This window comes from Cryptomeria japonica, chromosome 2 (assembly GCF_030272615.1).
Source record: "Cryptomeria japonica chromosome 2, Sugi_1.0, whole genome shotgun sequence".
NCBI lineage: Eukaryota > Viridiplantae > Streptophyta > Pinopsida > Cupressales > Cupressaceae > Cryptomeria > Cryptomeria japonica.
Window position 1 is genome coordinate 584722331 of NC_081406.1, and position 11912 is coordinate 584734242.

Here is an 11912-nt window from a genome sequence, read left to right on the forward strand (position 1 = left end):
TTACCATGCATATCTTCAATACACCCATGCCCCAAAGGATCTAGATTCTAAAATTTGAAAAGTTCAATAGTAAGTGTCATCCATTATTGCATGCTAATGTTGTCACTACATTTTATGGTGACTTTCATCATTGGGATCCTTTTATAGCTAAACCATTCCCATATTCCCTTAAGGAGACTACATTGGAGTGGTTCTTCACATTGACAAATTATTCCATGCTTTCTTTTGATGACCTCATAAATTAGTCTTTCTAAAGTTTTTATGCAAATAGTGGCTCCAAGGTCACTATAGATAATCTTGTTCATTTCAATAAGAAACCTAATGAATATTTTTTTTCCATTATGATGCATGCCTCATAAATTATATTGGAATAGATAGATAGTGCAATTATATTTTATAACCAAAAAGTATAGCTATTTATAGGGCTATATATCCTAGTAAAATTTTAGAGAGTATTGCAATCTACAAAAGAGAAATAAATAAAAATATATATACAACATAACAAAAAATTTATTGATTTCATTTATTTTTATCAATCCATATCTTCTCAAATTCCCTATGCCCTCCCCAAACATGACATTTAGATGGTCCTGATGGGAAGTTTTCATGCAACATTAAGGGAATGATTTTGTTTGTTGAAGTATCCTTCCTTTGTAAATTTGTGTGTCCTAGTTAGAGATTATCAACATACATTGACTTAGTTTGGGGATTTTTATTCAAACTCCCATACTAATAATTTTGGAGCCACATCTTATTTTTGAGGGTGTAAAATTAATAAAGTTGTTGCTAATGTAATCACCATTCTTTAGAAAATAAAGAAGATTACAGTTGGTTCAAAACATAATTGGGTATTTATGAAGCTATTCAATTTTTATTTGAGTGTACTACAAAAAATATAAAAAGGATTATATCTATTTACCTTTCTAGATATTAGACTACTTCCTAATAGTAAGTCATACTCCAGTTGATATGATGTTTCCCAATTCTGTTAATATCATTGGGTGCGTAGGCATGACATTGAATGTTGTGTGCATTTGAGACATGTAGTCCAAGGCCTCATAGATAGTAGTACTATCTAACTTGGTGAAATAAAAAAGAATTTAAATAAATCTATTGCTAATCTCATCAATGTGCTATAGATTTACCACTTGATCCATTTCCTCCTAATTCTTTGAATTTTATTATTACATCTTCTTCTCCTCATTGTCATGATTGTGCATATGGGAACATGGTGACGATCACTCTAATATCCCCTTTAAGTTATAAGGTTAAGGTAGACAATATATTTCACACCTACTGACTTTGTATTCCATAGAGAGCCTTCTCCTATATACATTCCTACTTTTATCATTGATGGCCTATCGAATTAACGTGATCATAGAGGAGACTATTTTAATTAATGGGTTATATAAGGGAAGATATGACAAATCAAAGGATTCCATTTGTAAACATGATGGTCTTTCTATTCCACCTTTAGTATCGACTAATCTGTTGATCCTTGTAGGGCCTAAGGATATTTCTATGATATTTATTGTGATTCTAGAGTTTAACTTGTTTATACTAAAGCTAGGCATTTGTTGACTAATTTCCATGAACATTGTCAACTTTGTTGTCCACAAGTGTCTAAATTTTCCTCATGAGATCACAATGTATACTATCTAAAATATTGGATATAAGCCCCTCTTGTCATGTAGGGACTTTTGTTTTGATCATTTTTGTATTTCTCTAGTTGGACACTTGTATTGATTTTTTATAGAATGTGTATTATAATATAAGAATAGGACTTATCATGTCAATGTTGGTTCAACCCAATTCTTCACTTGTTCATTCTTTGTCTATTAACCCTTCTTAGTTTACTCTTATAAATAATCATACTTCATCCTTTACTTCTTCATTGGGATTAAGGGACAAGATGACTTCAATGAATTGACCACCTCACAACCTATAGTGGTCCATCCTATACCTTAGATTATACTTAGTATAGGAAAAAAAAAGACACCTACAATGTTGAAGTTGAAACCCCATTTCTTTGCGCTTCCTATTGTTATAGACTACCTTGCCCTACTATGTATTTCAAGGATAACCATTGCTAAGTGTTGGTTGTTCATGTGCAATACTTGTGTCTCATCTTTTGAGATTCCCTCCTATTCCTATGCTTTCTCCTAAAGTAGAAAGAGGGAAGGTGCCCACAAGTATGGTTAAGGTCTTATTATCTATGATAACTCATGTCTCATAAATATAACCTTCTCTTCCATTGGTAATGGTTGTAAGAATTTATTTTCCTATGAAATTAGATGTTATGGAGTCTTCTCGAGCTTGTTTTCTAAAATGCTCATCTACATTGAAACTAGCCTATATATGAGTGTAAACATTGTTGACTAATGATATCTTGGGAATATGAGGTCACATTGAAGACCAGGGATCAACATTATATCCTTGTTGCTTCATCTTCTTCTATTCTTGTTCTATTTTCTTTTAATCCTACAATGTTTGTTTTAATTTTAACTAATTTTGTCTTGCTTTCAACTTCTTCAATAGATGTTGGTAAACCTTGCTCAAACTAGGTACAAGTGTTAATTGGTCACTCTCTAGAGTCCCCTATAATCACCTCTCTACCTTATTTTAATCCATTTGTGTAGCCCACAGACATGATTCATAAAAAAAAATGTCTAGTGGAGCTCTATCTTTTCCTCTTGCTTCTTCCAAGAATATTCATCTTAACTTTTCTGGGATCCATCATTGTGTATTTTTTTCTAGGAAGATATAATTTCAACTACCTAAGTGTATATTTTAGTAGGACACCATCTGAGAGTTTTGTTATAAAAAGTTAGCTCATTCAAATTCTCTTTTTTCAGTCTTGGTAGTTGAGGAGGCTCCACCTTCTATGGATTTTGTCACTTGTCCTCTTCGAGTGGTCAATGATATGACTCCTATTTTGCAATTTAGAATTGAGTCACCCTAATCCTCTTTGAAGAACTGTATGTTTGATTCTCTAGAGGATATTTTGGTATTGTCAACTATATTAGTGAGATCATCTCAACTCCTAACTCATAAGATTTGTTGGATGGGAATGTCAAGGTAGCCTTAAAGTTTACTTTAGTGGCAAATATTTGCCAATGGTGAATATATTGTACCGATCTGGGTGGCCATGTTGCTTGGACTTTATAAATATTCATCAAATGCATGGCCCAATCTCCCATTGTTTTATGTAATTAATTTTATCTCTATAAAGATTGCACCTATAGAATCTATGTTTTCCACATGATAAATTCAATATTTTTTCCTACACTTTTTGAGGTTGTCTTAATAGACATCCATAATTTGCTAATAGCCATATAAATATTTATTGGGAGGAGGACCCAATTCACTTGGCATTTTGTGGAAGCATGTCTCAATTCACTCCAATTTTTGCCTACTCTATTATAATTGCCAATTAATTGGACGATCCATAATCGCCTCAAAAATTACATAAGACATGTTATAGTTAAGTGTGATTCATCAAATATTTACATACCATATAAAATTCCCACCAAATTCACCAAATAAGGATTGGTATAAATATAGTCAAAGATGAGCTTTATCTCTTCACAAATTGGTCAGTTCTGAGCTCTCAATTCGGATCACTAGAGAAGTTTTAGACCAAGAACAACCATTGTTGTTGACTACATTGGTGATTGCTAGTGACCTAAAGGTAAGTGATCATATTTTTGAAGTGTTATAGTATTATTCTAAATTCATCTCTATCTGTTTGCATTGTTGAGTTCATTCTATATTTCTCTTAGGAACTTACCCAAAAATTTAAATTTGGAACGTCTTTCTTTCTCTCTATATTAAAATAAAACCAGGTTACATAGAGATTAACATCATATTTTTGTAACACACTACCCATTACATCTGACCTCCATTATAAATAAACCCTCCTATACTACAGACCACCCCCTCCCAAAACATAGAAAAACACATATCCTCATCCCCCTTAGATATATTGAAGAATGATGGCCAATTTCTCTCCAATTGCGATCATAGCTATAGTGGAAGCCCCCGAGAGCCAGTTATCTCCCCTATCGATCATCCTCTAAAATGGAGCCAAGTTATTGTTTATCACTCCTACCCAATAAACCTCCCAAGCTTCTTCAATGAATGATATTTTTTATATATTTCATGCCTTATGCTTAACAACCTCCTTGTCCTTCTCCTTGGACTCAACAAATGCATCCTCCTCCAAATCACCCTCGGAGTCTGACGAAATATAGTTGTTAGGATTGAAAAAGGTGCGAAACACACTAGCCCCCACATCAGCCTCCTCCAAAATGGCATTGGCTACTACATGCCCATCACTTGCATGGATGAATCTATTTATCCTCTAGATACACACCTCCTTGGAATCCAGAAATCTACCAGAAGGATAATTATAGCCTCATACATGAATCCATCACACTAGTGCCTACCTACACCAAGCATGCATTCAACTAAACTCTTCACTGTAACAAACACTCTTTCATCTATATGGAATAATTGTCTGCATTGCATTCACATAGTTTCATATTTTCACATACAACTCACCCTAAAATGATGAACCATTCTTCCCCTCTGATGCCTCATTTCCTTTACAACAAGCTTCCCAACATCTACCTCCAATGTGGCTCTCTGAATCAATCTAAATAACTTTTGGATCCATCTTCCCTCCCATTTATAGCCCAACTCCTTCCGAATTCTTCCATGGATGGCACTAGGAAAGGAAAAAGTACTCTAAACCTCTACTCTAGAACAAGGAGACGTCCCTTCCAAATTGCACATAATCAACTTTGTGGTACAATAGTCAAAACCAACAATGGCCATAGTGGTACTAATATTACTTATCTAACTAAATCCTCTGTACAACTCCTATGCATGCTCAATCATCTCTAGCCGACTTCCACCAATCCTTTTCTCGGGACAATCCTTTCATTTCCAAATGATATCTCAAGTCTAAACCAAAGAATATCCTCTGGGTAAAACAACTATGGATGGTTGATGCTAATCAATTTCCCACCTTGGAAGCGGAGATGAATCTACATCCTCCACGAAACCTATCTCCCTTAATTTCAATAGATTCCTCAAAGTAAAAAACCATGGTTAAAATTCATTTCTTTTTCTTTCTTTATTTTATTAAAAAGATTCATTTATTAAAACCTTTAATTCCTGACAGTGCTCACATGTGTAGATCTCAGTCTATTCTGGGGACTTTTTGAAGAAACTCGTGTCCTTCACAACTTCGGCCCAGAATAGAGCTTATGTCATTGAATAAAATTAATTATAGACTTAGAGTTAATTAAGTATACAATTTATAATAGTTAATTAATTATTAGACAATGCTCATACCTATCTCTATTTTGGTGAATTATTGAAGAAACCTTTGTCCTTTCGAACTTCGGGCCAAAATAGAGCTTATGACATTGATCTGCAATCAATCAATGATCATTAATTTGATTGATTAATTTAATATTTAAATATAAGTAATATACAAATTTATACTTTGTTTATTTCATTTTATTTGCATGTATTTTTAGTTCTCTATTGGTTAATTGTTGAATTAGTTTGTAGATCTAGGGTTAGTGGTTGGATATTTAGGGTTTACAAATAGGTCAATATATATTTAGCATACATAGATGTATGTACTTATTATGTGATAGTTATGTGTGTGTGTGTGTGTATGATATTATAAATGATTATAGATGTATTTATAATGACTATATGTAATAATTTTAATCCATATGCTTGTGAATATGATGCTATGGATTATGACCTAACCTTTATGTTGAAAACACCACAAGATGAGAATGACACTCACAATATAAATATAATAAAAATTAAAATGAATGAATTTCATATTTTAGCCCGCCATGCACTTCCTTTGATATCAACGGTCTAGATCTCTATGCAACTGCGCATTTAGATCAAGATGCTCTTTCACCTTAACTCTGTAGCCCCGCCACACACATGGCGCATGGGCCCTACTAACATTAGACTCTTCTTAAGTGGACCATTAAAATTATGCATGCTAGTGGTCAAAGGACATGTTGGAAAGGGTTGGCCCAATACATCCTCATCGTTAATTAAATATACAATTTATAATAGTTAATTAGACAATGCTCAGACCTATCTCTATTCTAGTAACTTTTTGAAGAAACCATTGTCCTTCAAAACTTCAAGATGAAATAGAGCTTATGTCATTGATCTACGATCATCCAATGGTCATTAAGTTGATTGACTAATTAATTACATACTTATAGTTAAATAGCACTTGCAACTCATTATATAGATAATTGAAAGAAAATTAATGATAAAATTTAATGTAGTTTAATATTACAAGTGAATAAATTAACCTACTATTTAAATCCAAGTAATGAATAAATTTAAAATGAAAAGCGCCTCATTCGCACTTATAGAGGAGAATCAATGTCAAATCATTTGGATTGAATGTAGAATAAAGTTTGGACAACACATTGATGGCAGAGCATTCATGAGCTTGGCTCTTGATGATGGAGTAGGACGTGAGGAGTTTTTATTATTTATTCATTTCTGGTGGCCATTTCTATTAAACATGTTTAAGAACTTTCTTTGAGAGAGTGTGTTGCAGAGAGTAGGGGCTAATATTGAATTGAAAGGGTGTTGACCTTGATGTAGAGGAAACATAGAAGTCAGTTTTACATTCAAAATGGAGAAAAAATTGGTACCTTTCATGGGAAAAGTGTCGAATAAGAGATTTAAATGCCTAATCCTATTCAAGGATGAAAGGCTTGTGGATATGGTTCAACTCTTGTTGGGAGAGGATATTTCCCATACTAGTCAAAGATACAAGACTAATATGGAAATATTTTCCCTTATTGCTGCATGGGGATTAAAATTTGAAGAGGATGTAGACAAGGTGAAGAGGGTCTTGCAAAGTTTAATTACAGAAGAATACCTGAGAGGGATGGATTAAATTTGGGAGTGGGTTGTTTCGAGAGTGGGTTTCATCATTTCTAAAGGCTCGGAGGAGCTTGCGGACCCACTTCCCTTTGTTTTCTTGCAAGAGGATTAGTTGAAGGCGAGATGTAGAGAGCTCGCGAGAAGAGGATGGGAGGCGGGTATTAGGGTTTTTTTAAGAGTTGGCTTCGATGGTGCTGGGTATAGATAGATGGATTGGATGGAGGTTATTTGATGACTCCAATATTTTTGTAATCTTTTTTGAAGCTTTAAATCAATAAAATATCATATTACCTACTAGTAGGTCTAGAAAGTGACAATCTGATAAACCCTAACACTAAATAGTTGCACAAGACCAACACCCATTATAATAAAGTCCCCCAAAATAATGAACGATTTTCAAAAAATAAATCATTTGAACATTTTTTTTTTATAAGTGAATAGTTGTGTAGGGCCAACACCCATTATATTAACATTAAAAAAAGAGACAATAGTATTTGTCTTGTAGCCAAAAATACATTCCCGGTAGCATTTCCAATTATCACCCATAATAACCCATAACCCATCATACAAAATTCAAGAATCAAAATAGAACGAAGCATCTGCACCATACTTCAGGGTTAGGAGACATTCCCAATCTGCCTTGCCGCATCCGCAACTTCACATTCTGACCTGACTTTCTTGGCTTGTAAGATGATTGGAAAATCATGTCCGTGGTTAGCATGAGCTTCACCTGCTATAATTTCCTCCATACCACATCTTTCTTCCTCAATCCATTCTTCTCCTCTCCCCAACTCCAGTGCCCCTACAATCTCAGCCGCATCCTCCTCATCAATTTCATCTTCATCTACCAACCTTTTAGTGGTTAGGTAGTCCCAATGCCGATCATTGTCCTTGGGTTCCTTGATTTTGGCTACATACATGAGGAAATTGATACTACATAGTATAATACTCCTTCGTTCCTATAACAATTGAGCATCTTGTGTTTGCACAATCAAAAATTTAAAAAACCTTCCAATGTAATAGTTTTGTGGGAGGGGAATGAGAAGTTTCTCATCCACATTGTCAATGACCATATCAATTTCAAGCAAATATGTATGCTCAAACACCATCTGGGTGATTTTTTTGCCCACTTCTTGCAAACCCTGACATAAAACAACATGGCAAGAAAAAAGGTCAAAATGTCTAAAATGACCCTATGCCTATGATATTCCATCAAAAAATCAAACCCTAGCACTATCTTGACTACAGGCATTATGTACAGGTGGTCATTCACCAAGACCTCCCTAACCGTTTATCTGTGACTTCACCTAAAAATGTTGCATGTGGTTTCATTGCCTTGAACATAATTGGCGTGTCCATCATTCCCACCTCAGTGTATACCCCAATGCTCAATTTAAAGGCATTTGATTACCTTCAGCATAAATGTCTCATTAAATGCACACTTACCATAAGTTATTAAGTTACCTTGCGCAATATAAATTAATAGTATATATATCCTCCTTTTTTTATATAATTTTTTATACAATTACATAAACCGACAAACAAAATTTCACTTTCACAAGAGATTTGCAAAGATAAATAAAAAAATCATTGATATTATTATTCATGTGAGATCGAGAAGTAGATTCTAGAAGTAGAGACTATATCTATAGTAATTGTCATGACATATCATAAACTAATTAATACACATTCTTCACTATAGAAGACTCCACATTCTAACTTAGATACTACTACTATACCCTTTCCCAAAGAGACCAAGATTCCCTTCAAAAAAATCTCTTAATTACAGCCTTGGAATTCCTTTTATAAGTGTAAGGAATGCAACAAGCTTTAGGCTATATACAACTTCCATGTTCTCATTTGACATATGTTTTTTTATACGCATGTAAATGATATATTCCCAATATGAAACCTAAAATAGAACACGATAACATATAAAACCATAGGACTAAAACTATCATGAAATTGTCATGGACCATAGTGAAGAATCAAATACTGTTGAAAATCAACTTCTTGAGTTGGACCACCATCACATTGATGATAACTTTATGGATGCAAGATTTTAACTATAAAAACTAGAGGAGTTTTAAAGATGCAATATTCTAGCTATAAAAAATAATAGATCGGCTCCACAAACACTAGTGGATGATCCCCAGAGATTGGTATTGTAATCGAAATAGGGGTATGGCTTTAGTTATCAATTTTAACTAAACGGGATCTTTGAAAGTCCCTTTAGCTACAAAGCAATCTGTTGTGCTTCTATAAACACAACCTTCCTAAAATATTCTCCACCCTGTGTCATTAAACATATATCTTATGAACACACAGGAAACATCTACATATCGACATTCCATTTGTCATACTATTCTTGAACAAGTGTAGAGGGAAATATTAATAGTGCTCCTTGATCAACTCAACTGCTACTGATTTATGAGAAAAAATCAAAGCTCTAAATTTAGAAGTTCTAAATATTCCTTTTCACCTTTTTGCCTTTCCAAAGAATCAGAACTCTTCATGTTGGCATGCAACTCTTCATGCCACCTAATGAAAGGATAAAAAACTCCTCAGACTTTAATAATCACTTAACTACCAATTTAATATTTTCTTCCAAAACAAGCTAACATCTGTACCCAAAGAACTCTTCATGAAAATGACAAGCATAAAGTCCTTTGACAGGAGGAGTGTTTTCTATGAAAAAAGGTCACTTAGAATCTGAGATGAGCATTTCATATGTGCTAAAATGTATGTTTCTAATTCCAATAGATATGCAGTACACTTTCTGTATGAGTTATTTTTCAAAAAAACCATGAAAGATGTGCCTTAATTATTCTACATTTAATTGGACTTTGATTTTGATGTATCTTTGAAATAAAGGAAATTGCACATTGATTTTGATGTATTTCTGAAACAGATCTCGTAGTCGAATATGAGATCAAGAATGCAAACCCAAGCAACAGATAATTTCATAATAGTGAGTCACTTGAGAATTAATGCCTAGCGTTAACACAACCTCATGTGTAGTTGCACAAATTATTCCTATAGATCCATTACATTACTCCAGACTTACAGTAACTTGCAAATATAATGTAATTCCTTCCTTGAATAAAAGCCACATTCACACTACATAGTCAAACATTGACAATGAAATTTCCAAGACAAATCAAAATATCCTTAATATTATGATTCACCATTCATGTAATATCTGAAAGTAAAAATGAAGACAATGTTAGAAACAATAATAAATATAGTAGCCTATTCATGAACTAATTGAAAAACTACTTAAATAAAGTGTACATTCTTTCACCATGAAACCATCCTACACACTAGACATGACAAAGCCCCATTTCTAAATCTACTCTATTTGGAGATGAGAAAATTATAGAATCCTTTTTTACGACCTTGATATATATTTTATAATTATAAGGAATGAAAAAATCTACCAACCTTTTATAAGAATGTGTAACATGTATTTCAACAATGCCATTCCATAAAACCTCTAGGACAGTATTCATGAAAGATTTGGTTTAGAGACAGAGAAAGCTTCCATGAATGTGAACTACCTTATGAGCCATGTCACAATCACACATTTGTGGTTATTGATGCAAAGAATACCAGGATACAATATTCTCATTACATTTCCTGGTAGGGGATAACTTTGAGAGTTTTGAGCAAGCCGGGATGCTTGACTCCAAAACCGCATCTCCTGTGTCTTCGCCCATATTTTTCTCTGCATTCTACCCATTATAATTGTTGGCATATTCACACTCCAATGAGACATTGAAGGTGATTGAAGGTTTTGTCATTGATGGCAACCTTACAATCCTATGGCATCGACAAGGCATTACACCAACATCAGCAGATCACACTCTACACTGACACTCAGACCATCAACACTGGTAGAGAAAGGAAGTGTACCAACATAGAGGCCGACAGGATTTTTGTTATATTATATTTTGTTATTATTGTTGTAAAGCGGAAAATCTCGATCGAACCCTAAGTGTTCCCCCCACCACTCCAAGGAGAGAGAAAGGAGGTCACTAGGGTTGACGGTTTTCACTTAGGGGAGACTTTACATTCAAAAGAGGCGTTGAAACCCACAAGATCCAATCCCACACAATGCAAGATTGGATTCTAAATGAGTTTCAAGGGTTAAGATAGCAAGGCTACCCTCTTTTGTAAAGAATGTAGATAGAAAGATTGAACTAGGAATGCATGTAAAGTGAGAAAGATTCGCTTATAAACAGAGATAGGAATATGGGATGAAGCTGCGGACCTGGAATTAGCAGTAAAATGTCGAGACGGCACTATCCTGCAAATTTGAGTGAAAGTTGAGGGGACGATGGCGCCCGACGTGCACACGGTCCTCCGAAAAATCCGCGAAACGAAGGGGGATCTGTTCGTCTCTGCACAAGGATTTCAGATCTTCAATTATAGCCGCGTACCTGCAACCTACACACAGAAAAGAGAGGACGATTGGGGGGTTAGGGATTAGGGGTTTTCCCTTAGGTCAAACCCCGGTTTTGGAATTAACTAAGAAATGAGAATGTTGTAAATGTAAATGTTTGTAATGTAAACAAGTACTGATACCTTGTTGTAAGAATGTTTGTATTCTTACATACGAAGGTGTAAATGTATGTTGTATGTTGTATGTGGTATGTGATATGTGATCTCCTCTTCAATGGTTGAATCCTTGTCTTGAATGCAACACTTAGCCTTGAATGGAGACTTAGAATGATTAATTGCTTGAAGGAATGCTTGAATGCTTGAATGCTTGAATGTTTGAATATCATTTCTGCATCTTGTACACATATGTCCTCTCCCTTTTCTTACCTCCTCAAATGGGAGGGGAAATGTAGTTTATATACTTGTCAATTAGGGTTGAAAGACTGATTTTTCCAACCTTGGGCCGACATAGCAACCTTATTTTCCAATTTGCAACTTAAAGACCCGAAGCCCCATAA